Here is a 16,518-nt window from a genome sequence, read left to right as displayed (position 1 = left end):
TATTGCGTATCTTTTCACATACCTGCTTGCCCATCCAGATGTCTTCTTTGAAAAACTATCTGTTCAGATCTTCTGTCCTTTTTTTGCCAGATTTTTCTTACTATTGAGTTGTATGACTTTTTTATATATATCCTGAGTATGAACCCCTTATCGGAGACAGGAGTCGCAAATATTTTCTCCCATTCAGTGATGTGCCTTTTCGTTTTCTTGATGATCTCCTTTGCTGTGCAGAAGCTTTCTAGTGTGATGTAGTCCCACTTGTTTACTTTTGTTTTTGTTGCCCTTGCTTTTGAAGTTCAGATCCAAAAACTCATCGCCAAGACCACCTATACTTTCTCGTTAGAACTTCTATGGACTTGGGTCTTACATTTAAGTCTTTAATCCACTTTGAGTTAAGTTTGGTGTATGCTGTAGACGCAGCGGTCCAGTTTCATTGTTTTGCATGTAGCTGTTCGGTTTTCCCAGCACCATTAATTGAAGAGACTGTCCCATTGAATATTCTTGGCTCCTCTGTCATAAATTGACCACATATGTCTGGATTTATTTTCAGGCTCTCTCTTCTTTTCCATCGATCTGTGTGTCTGCTTTTATACCAGTGCCAGAATGTTTCGAATACTATCACTTTCCAATAGAGCTTGAAATCAGGGAGCGTGATGTGATGCCTCCAGCTCTGCTCCTCTTTCTCAAGACTGCTTTGGCTTATCCAGGATCTTTCACGGTTCCACGAAAATTTTAAAATTAGGATCTATTTCTGTGAAAAATACCATTGGAATTTTGATAGGGATTGCACTGCATCTGTGCAATGCTTTGTGTAGTATAGGCATTTTTTAAATATTAATTCTTCCAATCCAATTCAAAACCAGCTCTGTCAGATACCAAAGTCTTATAACATTTCTGCAAGTAAGATCCTCTGTGAGCATCACCGTTTGAGCGCCCACTGTCTGCTAGAAGCTCTGGGTATTATTTTTAATATTTTCAAGCAGCTCGTCAAGATTATCCTCCTTCTACAGAGGAGGGAAATGGGGATCAAGGACTGAACTGGATTTTGCTCAAAAGCTTAGAGCCTGTATGTTTTTAGCATCTGAACCCCAAATTTTTCTGTTAACTCCTAAACTTACCCTCCCCCTACTATGCCACTCTGCCATGCCAACTGATATGGCCGATAACATGTACAGCTGACCCTTGGACAGCATGGGTTTGAACCGCATAGTCCACCTATAAGTGGATTTTTTTCCATCAATATAGTGCACTACTGTAAATGTATTTTTTCTTCCTTATGATTTTCTTAATAACATTTTTTTCTCTAACTTACTTTATTGTAAGAATACGGTATATAATACATATAATGTACCAAATATATGTTAATCACCTATTTATATCATTGGGAAGGTTTCCAGTCAAGACTACCAGTAGGTAAGTTTTTTGGGGGGAGGGGGGGATCAAAAGTTGTATGTGAATTTGTGCAGAAGTCGGCGCCCCTAACTGTTGCACCGTTCAAGGGTCAACTGTAATTAAAATGGAAATGCACACAGTTATTAAATATTTGTTTACATTTATAAGCATTCCACTAAGGCTGAGAAAGTATTTGATTGCAAGAGACTTAGAAATGATTCCAGTAACACCATCCACAGACACAATGTCTTGCCATACAACGGTCCCAGGCAAATGGGACAAGGACTCAGGGTTCCCTCAATTCTTAACTGCCACCCATCATAAAAGTATGTGTATGGAAATTATTTAACAGAAATCAACAGGCGTACTATGTGGCTTACGTTATTATGCAAAACATGTCAACAAATTCTAAGATATATACAACAAGCATACAAAATAATTTTAACTCATCCAAAGATATATGATAGTTGTAACAGATCAACAAGTAATTCTATAGGCCCTCTTAGAATTTAAGAGAACATCTTAGCACTGTTTCAGTCTTTTTCTTTAAACCAAAGAGTAAGTTATGTAACGAAGGTGAAACCAAGGCATAACTTTCAAGTACTACACAAAGCTTTCTGGCTAGATTAACAGAAAGAAGAAAATGCTGAACCACAGCTCTCTCAACAGATTATGCTGACTGAGAAAACAGTAACTTAAAACCACAAGTCATATAAATGTGGCCTTGTTCTTATGATTTTTACATCATGATCACAGAAACCAAAATGTAATAAACACGGTCTACTGGTATTAACATTTATTCCCACCTCCTCTGTCCCCTTCCCTGTATCAGAGGCTAGAAGGCTAGAAGCTCATTTCTCAGGTCCCTTGCCATAGGACCTTAATTTTTCATATATATGTATTTTTTCATATATATATTTATACATATATATTTTATCTATTTTTCATATATATTATATATGTATTACATATATATAATACATATTACATATACACATATGTGTGTGTGTATATATATGTGTATATGTATATGGATATATATATATATATATATATATATATATATATATATATATATGTTTTTGTTTTTGATTTTGCTTTACTGCACTGACTAGGACAATTCTGAGTAAGAACGGTGAGTGAGCTAAAATCAGGCAAAAACATGAAGTCTTTCATCAATAATTATAATTCTTAGCTGTAGGTCTTTCACAGACACCTTTATCAACTTGAAAAAGCTCCCTTCTATTCCTACCATTCTGAGTTTTTATCGTGAATAAATGATAAATAATATCAAATGCTCTTTCTGTATCTATTAAGATGGTTATACAGGTTTTAAAAATTCTGCTTAATTTCTTGATACTGTGAATTATATGACGGATTTTCAAATGAAGAACCAATCCTGCATTTCTGGAATAAATGGTACTTTGACATGATGTATCATCCTTTTTATATAAACTTTATTCAATTTGCTAATATTCTGTTGAGAAATGTCTTTGTTTTTTATATCCGAGTAATAACGGCCTCATAAAATAAATCAGTGTTCCATTCCTCCTATTTTCTAAAGATTTTGTATATAATTGGTATTATTTCTTTCTTAAAGGTTGGTAGAATTCACCAGTAGACCATTTGGGCTTACAGCTTTCTTTCTGGGGGAGGGTTTTTAACTACAAATTCCATTTCTTGAATAAAGAGCTATGCAGATTATCTGCTGCTTCTTGAGTAAGGTTAAGGACCTTGCGTCTTTGAGGAAGTATATCCATTTATCTAAGTAATCAAATATATTAAGTGGTTCATAATATTCTCTTTAACTTCCTTTTGTAGAATCTACATTGATGGTCTCTCTCTTCTGATATCAGAAATTTCTGCCTTCTCTCTCTTTTTTCCTGAGAGAAAAACTACAAGTTTATCAATTTTATTGATCTCATTAAAAAAAAAAACAGCTTTTGGTTTCACTGATTACAGTTTTTCTGTTTTCTGTTTCAATGAATTCTGCTCTTATCTTTCGTATCTTCTCTGCTTGGTCTACGTTTAATTTGCAAATCTTTGCCTTCTAATTTCTTAAGGTGAAGGTTTAGATCTTTGTTTTAAAACTTTTGTTTCCTAACAGAAGCCTTTAGCACTGTGAATTTCCCCTAGAAGTACTGTTTTAGGTGCATCCCATAAATTTAGATGTGTTGTATTTTCATTTTCATTCAATTCAAAATATTTTCTTTAAGTTTATTTTTATTTTGAGATACAGAGAGAGAACCAGTGAAGAAGGAGCAGAGAGTGGGGGGGACAGAAGATCCAAAACGGGCTCTGGACTGTCAGCACAGGGCCCAATGCGGGGCTCAGACTCACCAACCATGAGATGAGATCATGACCTGAGCTGAAGTCGGACGCTTAACCGACTGAGTCACCCAGGTGCTTCAGTTCAAAATATTTTCTAATTTCCTTCGCGACTTCCTCTTTGACCCATGGGATTTTTAGAATGTGCTATTTAATTTCAAAATACTTGGGAGATTTCACAGATAATCTGATACTGATTTCTAGCTTAGTTTCGTTGTAGTCAAAAAACACAGACATACTCGTGAAAAGTCACCTGTGAGGTGAAAGTATGGAAATCAAATTCAATTTTCTGATTGTAAATTAATGAAACGACATGCCCACAGTCAAACTGAGACCAAACTGGAGATCGGGTCTTCCAGTACCCTTTCCTCTAAAGGATATGAAGAGCAACATTAAAAAAAAAAAAAAGCATCCTACTTTTTTTAAGCATCCTACTTTGGCTCAGGTCATGATCTTGCAGTTCATGAGTTCAAGCCCCGTGTTGGGCTCTGTGCTGACAGCTCAGAGCCTGGAACCTGCTTCAGATTCTGTGTGTGTGTGTGTGTGTGTGTGTGTGTGTGTGTGTCTCTCTCTCCCTCTCTCTGCCCCTCCCCCACTCGCACTCTGTCTCTCTCTCTCTCCCTCAAAAATAAACATTAAAAAAACTTAGAGGATAGAAGAGCAGTGTGTTCTCTCTAAATCCCACGTCAAAATCAAGACTTTTTGTTATTCTCCCCCTACCCTTCCAAAAAAAATAAGGAAGAAAAGGACAGTTTCACATAGATCATCTCATTTGCTTTTTACAACTCTATGAAACAAATTACAGACACTCAGTACAAGGAAAATGCAGCTCAAAGGAATAACTCTCCTTCCTGGTTGGCCGTGTCTCATTCCTCTTGAATTATCCCTTGAAGATAGAGGAATACAGATCATTTAAATCCCTAAATAATTCAAAACCTCATTTTAGCCACCGTTAGAATCAACACCACCTGAGTTCAAAGTAAGTTGTGGCAAATTCCAACTAGGTTTCGGTTTGATTATCTTGACATCTCATATCCATTCATTATTAACAAGATTCAGATCATAAAGAACTGGTTAAACCCTGGGAAATAAAAAGTAAACGGGCAAAACATGTAGGGAGGAAAACGAGGCCCCAGTTTAGTCATAAACTAGATAGCAGTGTGTTTTTCACGCAAAAATTAATATGAAATTGATAGATCAAGTTATATTTTTCTCTTTCAAATCCAACTGTTGATTAGGATCTAAAGCGCCAAAATATTATCTGCTGTTAATTTTTATGTTAATATACAGTAATACTTAATATGTTAAAATCTTGGACTATTTTATACTATTCTATTTTAAATTAAAATTCTAAACTACAATGTTACAGAAATTAAATGGCTTTAAGTGTAAGAGGCACACATTCTTACCGTGTAAGTGTTGACTTACGGGTTGCAGAAATGTCCCTCAGGTAGTCGCATCACCACTTTGGCTCAGATATCAATGGTACAGCAATCAGAATTAAAACTAAAAAAAAAAAAAAAAAAAAAAAAAGTAAATAACAGTAAGTAAGATGCATTCAAGTCTTCGAGAAAGTTTTAAATTTCAATTTCACATGTCAACAATTTCATCAAGGGAGTGCTACTCCCAGAACTAGGTTTTGTTTTTTTTGTTTTTTTTTTTTTTTTTAATGAGTTTAAGCAAGGAGCTAATAAGGTATGTGAGTTCCTGAATAATTCCAACTCCCTATCCTGGAATAAACTCTGAAATTAACTTCAAGAAATCACAGTGAATAGCTACAGGGCCGAAAAACAAAAAGCCAAGTATATTACAAGTCTATTCAACTGAACTGCTCGGTTCATAGGCTCTGCACACATACATTTAAGGTTTTGTTAATGCCTACAATGAACTGAACACGGATGATTCACACAAGAACTCTCTCATATAAAAGCACTTGTATTAATTTTTCACACAAAAATATTTAAACTCAATAGAAATCCTGGTGGTCACCTATAAATACTTTATTAGAATGTATGGGAATAAAATGGTAACAACACAAATTTAATACTTGCTCAATCGAGTCTAGAAAGTGTTTCCAGGATAATAGATATTCAGAGCCGTAAGACTACAGAACAGTCTAATATTGTTTATTATCAATGTGCTAGAGCCAGGAGGTAGCAGTAAGTATGTATGGTATAGCTTCCCACCCAAACAAGAGTTACAGTTTACTTAGGAACAATACACAGAAGAAAAAGTTAGTGAATATCATTATTGATTCATTCAGCAAAACTTTACGAAGCATTTTGTATGAGGAAGTGTCCCTTTAAACACCACAGATACAGGGGTGCCTGGGTGGCTCAGTCGGGTTGAGCTTCCGACTTCGGCTGGGGTCATGATCTCGCGGTTTGTGAGTTCGAGCCCCATGTCGGGCTCTGTGCCAACAGCTCGGAGCCTGGAGCCTGCTTCGGATTCTGTGTCTCCCTCTCTGCCCCTCCCCTGCTCATGCTCTGTCTCTCTCTCTGTCCCTCAAAAATAAGCAAATAAATGTTGAAAAAAAAAATTTAAAAACACTGCAGATACAGAAATGCTCGTCAAAGAACTCACAGAGGCCAATACATACCAATAATTATGCTACAATAAGATAGTCACATGAAAGCAAGAGCGAGTCCAGAAGGGAGTGGGGCATATCATCGAACAGCTTCTCCGAGGACAAAGAGTCCTCAGGAGGAGTGAGGCCAGGCAAAGGTCATGTAGGCACAGGGAAGGAGCAGTGTGCAATGTCTGAGTGGGAGGAAAGCAACTTGAAATCCACTAAAGAGGATTCTCTGGATGTGCACGAATGATCTGTCGGCCAGCGGAGTCTTCCCAGTTGAGACTGTCACCACTGCTTTGAAAGTGGGGAAAACAGATCATTCAATGATACTCTCATTTAGACACGTCCCACTGGTTTGCTTACTTAAAATTAAAAGCAGCACATGATTTTCTTCTCCTTCCTTAGGAGCAGCTGTACGGCATGCTCTTGATTATGCAGAATGAAAGAGAAAAGGGAGTTTTTCCCAAGCAGTTTCCACTGGCGATCACCTTATTTCCAAACGCGGAGAATTACCCCTGGGTTTCGGAGTATCCAGGCCAAACTTGACCTCTGCCAGACCGTCTTACTTGCATGATTCTCAAAGTAACCATGCACTTCACTGTAGAGATGGTCCTACCTAGCTAAGTGGGAAGGAAAGTGTCCCATATGCGTGTTTCCTGCATGAGCGCAATCACGTGTGAATTCTTCCTTTGGGAAACACAACCATGAATTTTCCCATTTGCGTGAAATGCTACGTAACTATTAATCTGTTATTAGCTATCACTTGGTGAATGGTTTGCTCAGGATTCAGCACAGCGCTCACGTGTCCCATGGTATTTTAACTTATCCTCACAAGGCAGGTAACATCTATCTCCATCAAAAAATGAGGAAACCGAGGACCAGAAGGCGACGTGCCCAGGATGACCCAGCTTGGAAGCAGCGGGCTCAGGACAGGTCTGCCTGGCTGCAGTCACTCTTTCGAACCGCGGTAGGGGACAGCCTCCTTTTGAACACGTACACGTGCAGCTTTCTTTCTTCTTCTGCAGCTACCATGTCTAACCTAAGTCAGGAACCGTAAAAGTCTTGAAGAATCAACTGGGCTTTGTGAGTGTGCTGCTTAATTTTACAGGAGAGCCTATCTTCAACTCCTCGGAAGCCACCGCTTAAGGTTATTAAGCGTGAAAGCCAGCACCTCTACTTAGAGGTGTCGTATTAGCAAGCGCAGGGAAACACATTTATATGCAACACCAGAATTCAAATTCTATTTATGTCCCATGGTTAAGCTCTGAGTGGTGCTGAAAATGCTTGCCTCTCCGTGGCGACAGTCTAGGAGCACAGTTGTGCTTTAATCTCCACCCAATGGGCCTGCGTCCAAGATGGCCCCCCAGTATGATCGCCCTTTTCCATCTTCCATGCAGCCCAACTGTGCCTAGCCTTCAGAATGCAACAGCCTCCTTCACCAATCCATTCAGCCCTCTAGCTGCTCAATGAACAGTTATCTATTGTAGTAGCGTGTTAGGCACTGTGTGTCCCCACCCCGGGAAGATCAAAGCCCAATCCCACAACCCCAAGAACCTCTTGGTCCACCAGAAGAAAACTGCACAAAAAAGGAATTGGCATTCCATGCGATCAACATACACACATGGTATTAAGAAAGCGCAAGGCAGGGAGTGGCAGGAAGACACCGCAGCCCTGGTAACACAGGTGCCTTAGTCCAGATGACAGATGATGCGGACCTGAAGTAATAAGATGGGAGAATTTTTTAAAGGGAACGAACTTGACAAACATAGGTATTGGGCAACGAAGCAGAAGGGATGCTGGCTGGGATGTCTCTCGGAAGGCAGAGTTAAGGGCTGCGAAGACAGCACGGTCCGGCTTAACCCCCCGCAATGACAGAAATGTCCTGTAGATGAACACCATCCAATATGGCAGCCTCCGGCCACACACAGAGCACTTGATGGGGCACCTGAAATGTGGTGAGTGTGGCTGAGAATCTGAGCTTGTCATTTTATTTCATTTTAACCAAACTTAAACAGCAACACATGGCTAGCAGCTAACGGCTTCAACAGTGCAGCTCTTAACACTTCAGGCTTGAGATACTGAGTTGAGGGATTACCATCAGTATCTGGGGAAAGGAATACCAAGAGAAAGACATACAGACACTCAGATATCTGTCGAATAGGTGAACGAACAAGCAAATGAAGAGGAACAGGGTGACCTTGAAGGACTCCTCCCTTTAAAATCCCATCAAAGAGGTACCTACCCTTGCTCCTTCAGGTTTCAAATACTGCTTTCAGTACGGTGATATCAAAATGCACTCATGCTGTCTCCAAACCTCAGCCTAATTCTTGCAATACTGCTAAATTAAAATTCCTTATGCTCTTCAGTATAAAAAAACAAAAAGAGAAAAAAGAAGAAAGAAAAAGGGTATCATGAAATTACAGCAAGTCATAACTTGGGGAATAATCCCAGACCCAGGATAATCAAGCCAGGATAAATAACTGTCTCGTAAAATGTGTCCTTTTCTAAAAACAGAAAGAAGCGGGGAGGAGGAGAGGACCAAACAGCTTTATGATGAGTTCAGGTCATTACAAATATATTACAGTCCGCTCACCTCCTATGCAGTTCAGCTGACATTCAGTTTACATTCCTCTATACTCTGCTGGGGGAAAGGATTGAATTTATCTCACGAAACACCTCATTTTGTCCCACGGAGCATTTTAAAAGGTCAATGATAATAAAGCTGTCCCTAGGAACATGCCCTTTTAGCGTAGCTATCCACAACATCCAAGTCAATATGAGATAAATAACTCTGCGACACGAAAACAGATACTGTTCAGAAACCTGAGAACAGGTTGTGTCCAAATGACCAACGTTAATCCGCCAATATCATCCTAATCTGATTGTACTAGGATTTGTTTACTATTTTGGTCCTTGCCATCCCTCTTAAGCTTCCGAATTCCAGTTTTCCAGAAATGAGAAGCTGGCAGGTATACAATACCCACACGTGTTCCAGATAGCTGTTTCCCTGCCGCATTTCCCTGTGCTACCTGATTAACCAGACTCCAGTTCGACGTTCCTCCCTCTCCATGAGAGCACGTCATCCATGTTCATAACCACTCACATACAAAGTTCTATTTACAAGACTGTTGGGCACCTGAGAACCGGTAGCCTCTGTTAGCTTCAGAGAAACAGATCTCGTCAGAATGTCTATTATGAGTGTTTTTAGCTAGAATCTTGTGTGTAACAACAAGGTTAACACAGAAGTCTTGTGCTTCCCCTCGTTGGCCCCCCGGGTTGGATACCTGTGCCCCAAGTCCCAGGGCCACAACAGTCCTACGTCTTTGAAATCAGAGCCAACAGGGACACGCTTGGCTGGCCCCACAATTCAATTCAAAGTATTAGTGGGCTCTTTTGCAGACGGGAGAGCGAAAACGTTAAGTAACAAGACGAGGTCTTGGCCTCCGGAAAGCTTGATCGGGGGGGGGGGGGGGGGGGGGGGGGGGGGGGGCAAATAAACACAAAAAATGTGAAACAAGCCGCACGAGAGATATTGCTGTGAGTAGAACGAAAGTAACCGCGGCCGACTGCCATCCACTGAACCCCTACGTGCCTCACACTCTCTGCCAGGCTCACTTTCATTCGTTAATTAACAAAACCACGTTCACGATGAGCCCAGATGAAAACTTCGCCCGGTTTTGAGTAATCTGTTCACTGAGAAAGGACTTACCCCGGACCTAAATACGAGGGTCGTAAGACAGCATCTTCTTCCCCTTCACTTAACGAACAGCGTAACTACCCAGGAAACCACGAGGAGTGATCAATTCCTGATATAGCGTGACGTCTGCAGAGATCCACAGCGGGCCCACACCTCTGGGCTAACGATGGTCAAGGAACCGAATAGCCCCGATACAGATCGGGGTCACATCAACCACTCATCGATCCATCCAAACATTTACTCTCTCCCTACTGTGCATGAGAAACACAGCCATGAGTCAGATGAAGGTGAGGCTGTACACGGCGAGACACCACACCGCAAGTTCAAAAGCGCCAAGTGGCAAGAGAGACACGGGTGGCACGCTATGAGAGAAGAGAAGGCTAGTGCCAGCTGCGATAGACAAGAAAAGCCTTCAAATCCGCCTGGGGCTCAAAGTGACACCACGAGACTGATTACTGTCTTCTGAGATGCACAGACTATGCAAAGGGAATATAAAGATAAATGCCGTATCATCGCTGGAGCGTCAGGACATCATGAGGAAGTCAGGATCCTGAGCAGCAGATCCAGAGCTTCCTCACAAAATAAAAAGTATGCATCTGCCTGCCCGTCTCCAGGGAAGCTACGGGAAACTCCCAGGCAAGCGTTAGAAGGGGTCCAGAGCACCAACCCCCCCCCCCCCCCCATGTGAACGCATCTACCAGAACACCGCTCAGGGAGAGGGAAGCCATGACTTCGTAACCCCACGTGTTAAGAAACACTACTTGACATGAGGCTTTCTTTCTTTCTTTTTTTTTTTTTTTACATTTATTTATTTTTGAGAGAGAGACAGAGACACAGCACAAGTAGGGGAGGGGCAGAGGGAGAGGGAGACGCAGAATCCGAAGGAGGCTCCGGGCTCCGAGCTGTGAGCACAGGGCCCCACGCGGGGCTGGACCTCACGAGCCATGAGATCGTGACCTGAGCCGAAGCCGGATGCTCAATGGATTGAGCCAGCCAGGCGCCCCCGGAGCCTTGAGCCTTTCTTTCTATTCGGTTGAAGCTTGCATCTTCCTAACCGCGAACCAATGCTCTGCTCCGCCCGCGGAGCCCAGGCAGAGGCTACCACACCCGCAGCTCTGCCAGCTTCCAAGCATCGGAGGGGACAGTTAACTGCTCCAGTCCCTCCAGCCTCTCCCAGGGGCCCTCTGGCCGGTGCTCCGGGAGGTGCAGTGCCCAGAACACCACACACCAGATGCCGCCCGACGGAGGCAGCACACCCCTCCCCTTAAGGCGGCCAGCCTGCCAGTCTGCTCCACCAGTTTTCTCTTCCGGACACCGCCGCCATGCCGGGCACACTCCTGCTCAGGACTGGCCCACCCCTCCGGAGCTCGATTCCCAGGCAAACCTTTGGCAGGGTGGCCTCCTCCACGTCTCTCAAGTTGCGATGGGGCCCCGACCCGTCCACCCCTGCCTTTCTTTACACCTGCCTCTCCACGGTTACCGGCTCTCCTACTGGGCCGACTCAGGGCCCCCTGCAAAGCATCGTTTGGCTTCCCGGTAGCGTCCCCTTCTCCCTTCTCCACCCCCACCAACCAGAGGCGCCATGCAGGATGCCAGGGTGCAGGGGGGGCTCTCAAGCCGGAATTGACTCCAACCGACTTCCCCACTCACACGTTCCAAGACTCCGGGCAGGTTATTTGGGCTTAAATTTCCTGAACTACAATTATCACAACAGAATGCACCGAGCCGCCAGGAGATCAAAGAATTTAGAGATTCAGGGGCGCCCGGGTGGCCCAGGCAGTTGGGCGTCCGACTTCGGCTCAGGTCATGATCTCACCGTCTGTGAGCTCGAGCCCCACGTTGGGCTCTGTGCTGACAGCTCGGAGCCTGGAGCCTGCTTCGGATTCTGTGTCTCCCCCTCCTTCTGCTCCTCCCCTGGTCTCTCACTCTCTCAAAAATAAACAAACATTAAAAAACAGGAGTTAAAAAAAAAAAAAAGAATTTCGAGGTTGAAATGTTCAGAAATTCACGATAAACAGCATCTGATTTCAAAGGGGAAAAACGGATTATCGAGTTGTAGGACATTTCTGCCTAATGCAAATGTTAAGTTTTTTTTATTTTCTATTTGTCATGTTTTTAATGCTCATGGCAGAGAGGTCTGGCCCCAGACAGCCACCTGTGAGCCCCAACACTTTTGACCCCTAACTGAACTCTTCACTATGAACATTTTTTCATTTTCATTTTAAAATTCTTAGGACCTAGCTCAGTGCTTGGCACACGGCCCACACTCAAAAATCATTTGCCAAATAAGTGAATTTTCTTGAATGCCTAGGTTAAAAAAAAAAAAAAAAATCACGATGCCTCTTCCTGACCTACTTTGACCAGGCAAGTTGGACTTGCTTGTGTCTAGTGACCCTGTATTGTCCCCGTGGGTCAGCACCTTAAGTGTTGGGCTTTACCCAAGCAAAGAGGAGAATTGGGGTCAACAGAACACGCGTTTCAATTCAGCCAAATGGTTAATGAGCTTTTGTGCAAGGGGCATAAAAAGATAAATAATAACTGGCTGGAGATAAAATAAGGCTTCCGGCTTGAGGAAAGACTGCTGACTAGGAACAAGCTTTTTAAAAGCTGTTTGGCAACATTATGGGACAATCTACAACCATTAAATACAAATGTGGAGTGGTACCATCATGCCATCTTCTTTCGAGACACTCAGAAGCAGCCAGAGATTGGAAGGAGGAAAGGAGCAGGCAGGACAGATGCAGGGGACAGAGGGACAGAGGTCCTGGTCGGGGAGTGGGCTGACCACAGGAGGGTGGGAAAACAGGGCGAGGCCGAGGGGTCCCTGAAGTTTTCTTCCGGGATTCTGCAGACAACAGAGTCACAACACACGCACCCGCTAAGACATCCCAGAATCGCAGAATTTTTTAAACTCCTTTTCTTAAAAGTGGGACACTTTGTCCTTGGCTGATGTTCTGGCACTTTTCCTGTTGCTTGTGACCCCACAAAGATGACAAATCAATGATTCCGGGGAGGCCCCTGAACATAATGGCTTAAAACTTGAAACAGATCCAATTCAACTGAAAGATTTTCTTGCCTAAACGATGTTATGTATTTTTCTCTGCTTTAATTACTGAATCCTGTAATTGGAATTCATCACTGATTCAAAGAGATGCTAAAAATAGTCTGTTTCAGAATGTAGAATGAGAAGCATCATGTAATTTCGCTACTAAATGGGCTTCTATTTTTTCACAGCTCAGTAACTTACTCTTGAAATATATCTCCTCTTTTTATTAACCAAAAACGTAAACCACTTCAGATGCACATTAAACATTAATTTTCAATATTAATTATGCCTTTATAAGCTTAACATGAAATCTCAGACATAAACTAACCTTGCTTAAAAACAGCTCCTTTCCCTTTACATTGAATCATGACCTTCATGAAACACCTTTGATTGAAGAATGCGATGTCATTTACATGTGATAAATGAATTGAAACAAAGCCCAGCCGTGTTCCAACAGGCTCTCCGACTACAAATGGCAATTATTTTTTTGTAACGTTTATTTATTTATTTTGAGAGAGAGAGAGAGCACGTGCGAGCAGGGAAGAGGCAGAGAGCGAAGAGAGAGAGAATCCCCAGCAGGCCCCCGTGCTGTCAGCAACACACGGGGCTCAATTTCACGAACTGTGAGATGGTGACCTGAGCCAAAATCAAGAGTTGGGACGCTTAACCGACTGAGCCACCCAGGCACCCCACAAATGGCAATTATTAATAACAACTTACATTTGAACCCACGGTGCCATTTACAAAGTGCTTTCACATGAATCACGTCATATACATAATCTCCACAATAAGCCTCACGCAAACGGGAAAGGTAGGAATTACTTCCATTTTACAAATTAGGAAACCAGTTCAAAAACTGACACAGCACATGAAGGTGGGAGGGCCGCTCGCCCCCATCCTCCTCACCCTTGATCCCACTTTGTATTCCAAACTCAGCTCCTGCAAGGACGCACTCTGTTACCTTCACCAGGCTTCCTGGACCCTCCCCCGCCCCAGCCCTGCCAGGTCACCCCTTCCCCCCAACTCCAACAAAGCTCAAGGAGAGTACTACCCGGGTGTTCCCCAACACATCTACTTCCCATTGTGGTTGACCTTGGGATCCACCTGCTGTCTTCTCAACTCCGTTAGAATCCCCTCGAGAATCTTCTATTTCTTAGTGTCTAGAATCATGTACATAAAGGGCAGACACTGAACTATTTTTTATCGCACCACCTATCAAAGAATCATCGAGTAGATAAAGTCTCTCTTCTCCTACTTCCCAACTATGGCATCACTAGATGCATATGCAACTAGATTAGAAAATCCCGGAAGCCGTTCCCAGGCCATCATAAATAAATAAAAAAAGAGGCTTTCTTAACAGTGATTAAAGTTGCTCTCCTCTTTAACAGGTTTGAGTCTCTTCTGCTCTCCTGTAACTGTAAACTGCCCTGGTTTCCGACTGACTGCTCAGTTTCATAAGCTCCTGAGGTCCTGATTCACCGGCTGCCTGTCTGGGTTTTTTATCTCCTTGATGTGACCTGCCTCGATTCCCATATTCACCTGCTTTCTGTTCACGCCAGGATTCCTAAGTTCCAGCCCCACCTGGGTTCTCTTGACCCTGACTTTCGAACCCATCCTGTCAACCACAGCAAACCCACTGCCACAGATACCGTCCAGGCCCCTACACAGGGACCGGCTGAGCCTCCTATGTATGAGCGGTCAGGAGAGGGATATTGCCTTATTTTTATCTTTAGTTTGCACCTGGATTCGGCATGTCCACAGCTATTTCGAGAGAAAGACGAAAGTAACACGGGTACCCGCGGCAGTGACTCTTCACTCCCCATGACCTTCTATCCTTCCTCTTCAAACTCATCCTAAACATTAGGGCAGCCCCGTCAGCAATCAACATCCTGTTGGAAACCAAACAGATCATAACCAAATCAGGATTACCATTCGGCTTCATTAACTATGCTGACTCTTCAATTTGGACAAAGAGAATTCTTACCTAACCGCACCAAAGTACTTGGGAAATCTGTGCATTATCAGATGGAAACAGCAGATGTAAGTGCTGCATTGCAGAGGCTTTTTTTTTTCTTCATTCCCATGACAATCTTTACATATCCCCAAATCCAAATATATTTCAAAGCTAGCTATGTAACACTACACCTGACACAAAGATTTCACGTGCCATTCAACAAGTACCTTCAGTCACTTCCCCCGTTCCCACCCCCCCCCCCCCACCCCAGGATAAATTACAGTACCAGCCAATATAACAAATGGGTCCATAAACTTCTACCCACGGGGGACCCTGTGCGTCCACAGAAGACGGACAAACACAGCAGTAACATTTTATGGCACGTCTACGCTCAATTCCCTTGAGCCTCTGGTCACCCTAATGGACACTGTATCTAAAGTAACCGGGGAATGGCTGAATGGCTCACCACCAGACCAGACTACAAGAATACCACAGCTTGTGACAGAAGGCAAACACAAGGCGGGGGGGGAATTATCACCACCCAGAAATGGATAGAAAATTTCAGTCACCTAGAAAGTAACTCATTGCCACTGAAAATATTTCTAGCATTAAATTGTCTCCTAGTAATTAAGTAGTAATCACGTAACTAGTGGCATCCAATGTGATCTTGGAGAAAACACGCGCTGGGGACCAGCGGCTGCACGACAAAGGGGAAAGAACAGAGATGTGGCCATCGGAGACTGGCACTCCATGCCTGGATCCACCACCCGAAGCTGTGGACTCTGGGGAAGTTGTGACTCTCCAGGCCTCAGTCTCCCCATGTGTAAGAAGGCCAACAGTGCCCTCCCCCCCTCTGGAAGCACGAGGGGAGGATGAGCCATTCTGTCAAAGAACACAGCAAGGAGGCAGAGACGCTTCATAAGTGGTGGCTGCTAACCACCTCCTACAGAAAGCTAAATGCACTTGTCGCGCACTTGGCGGGGCCTTGTCCTCCAACAGGGAGGCGGAAGCATCCCCGCCACAATCGGGCAGGGTTACTTAGGCCGCTACGGCACAGGGGAAATGCAGATACCGTGGCTTTTGTGAAGGCAGAGGACGTGCCGCTTTCTCATTCTCAAGTTACTGTAGCTAACACCCACCTGTCTAGAAATGACAAAGCGGATGCCCGTGGCAAGTGGCCAACGTACTGGCTGTGTCCCACCCAGCCCTTGCTTGATTTCTGCAAGTGAAGATGATGGCCAATCTACACACCGAGAGAAAAGGCATGGAAATGTGGATATTCCCAACAGTAGGTATTCTGATGTTTGAAATCCTCGGGGTTTTTTTTTACTTAACAAAAGCTCTTTCACTTGTGTAGTTTTCTGTTAGGTTTGAATTCTGCATGAAATGCCAGCGGAATCTGTCAACCCCGAAGGCTACGAAGATGCCAAGATCCAGATTCTGTTCTGTTCTCTCCACCACCCACCATAATCCCAAAGAGCTGACATCACTCTTCTCTCCAAGTCGAGAAAAGCCCACTTCTCCCAAAG

The 16,518-nt window shown here is 43.3% G+C and overlaps 1 protein-coding gene across 6 annotated transcripts in view; it reads right to left on the bottom strand.

Moving 5' to 3' along the window:
- The window catches only part of WASF3 (WASP family member 3), a 133,702-nt gene that overhangs the window by 68,026 nt on the left and 49,158 nt on the right, over positions 1-16,518 (bottom strand). For 5 of the 6 annotated variants that reach the window (XM_047861529.1, XM_047861555.1, XM_047861559.1 and 2 more), the window contains one exon: positions 5,130-5,226. The gene's annotated coding sequence lies outside the window, so the exon portion shown is untranslated. The remainder of the gene's footprint in view (positions 1-5,129; positions 5,227-16,518) is intronic. The other variant, XM_047861553.1, reaches the window with a different exon arrangement.

The sequence above is a fragment of the Prionailurus viverrinus genome, chromosome A1 (assembly GCF_022837055.1).
Source record: "Prionailurus viverrinus isolate Anna chromosome A1, UM_Priviv_1.0, whole genome shotgun sequence".
In the NCBI taxonomy this organism is placed as follows: Eukaryota; Metazoa; Chordata; class Mammalia; order Carnivora; family Felidae; genus Prionailurus; species Prionailurus viverrinus.
The sequence above is the reverse complement of the archived record's forward strand: the minus strand, read 5'-3'. Positions and strand labels throughout refer to the sequence as shown.